The sequence below is a fragment of the Theobroma cacao genome, chromosome 6 (genome assembly GCF_000208745.1).
Source record: "Theobroma cacao cultivar B97-61/B2 chromosome 6, Criollo_cocoa_genome_V2, whole genome shotgun sequence".
NCBI classification, from domain to species: domain Eukaryota; kingdom Viridiplantae; phylum Streptophyta; class Magnoliopsida; order Malvales; family Malvaceae; genus Theobroma; species Theobroma cacao.
The window spans coordinates 12,299,520-12,300,952 of record NC_030855.1 but is presented as its reverse complement, the minus strand read 5'-3'; positions in this window follow the sequence as shown (position 1 = coordinate 12,300,952).

Here is a 1,433-nt window from a genome sequence, read left to right as displayed (position 1 = left end):
ATATTTAAGTTTATATAAACAAAGGTACATATATTATAATTAATAATTTTACAAGCTATAACTTTTGTAATGTTAATACAAAATAGAAAGTAAATATATTTATATTTGAAGTGTATATATACTAAAAGTATTAGTATATATATAATATAGTAATTATATTTCTTATAAATGAACTCAATATATATAATGTATATATTAAAAAACATTCCATAGTTAATTAATAATCATAATTTAACGAATTAATTTAATCAACTATATGGGTTTGTCTTTAATTACATGAAATTAAAACAAAATAGTTAGATTCCAAAACTGCTATAATCTCAAAGACTCTCTTTAAGTATATATATTATAAGTTATAATTTTTGTAATGTTAATACAAAATAAAGGGTAAATATATTTATATTTAAAGTATATATATGATAGTAATTATATTCCTTTGTAACATGACATGATATTCATATTATTTAAACATAATTAATAATCTAATAATTTTTAATTTAAATATATTAATATCATCACATTAATAATTTGAGTAACCGTACTTTTTAATATATTTGTCAGCTTTTAATAAATATATTAATGTTGATTATTTTTAATTTAATCCTTTAAATAATAATAAAATATATATAAACGGGTATTGGGATCGGGTTCGGTGCAGGTACTAGTGTAACCCAAATATTAACATAATTGGGTTCCGGTAGCGGGTACCCAAGGTGTAGTACTTGAACCCGATATAGGTAGTGAAATCACTACCTGAACTCATTCCAACCCTATTATAGGGTACCCTAACCTGGTATAATCGAGTTGAGTACTGCATATACCCTATAATAAGGTACCCATTGCCATCCCTAATTATATATAAACATTGTCATACCATTATAAAACTTCTCAATATAATGTGTTAATCATTATATATACATTCATCACATAAATGCCATCACACAACCATGAAACTTCTCAACATGAAGTGTGATTTCTGTTTCATTTCATAACAATATTCACATTTATACTTATCATCTGTGGTTTGGCACAGTTTCCATGCTTATATCTCTTATGGTTCGTGTACCATAATATCAACATTAGTTCACACCCATTCCTGGGGCTTACACAATATTCACAATGCATAACAAACATGAGTATCTCAACATTTATTACATAATCAGGTACCATTCAAGTATCAACATTAAAAGACTTGATTCGACACACTATGGAGTATAATGACTGGGAAGGCTAGAAGGAAGGCACTACCACACCTACCAAGTATAGGTTAAGCTACTACTCCATAAGATGCTTAGCCAAACGAATTATTGATCTGTAAAACAAAAACAAGGAAAAATAGTGGGCGAGTCACAAAGATTTCATAAGTGGATATGGGTAAGAAGACAAGCCAAGGGGAAGAGTTTTTGCGATAAGATGTACTTGCAAAAAGCCAT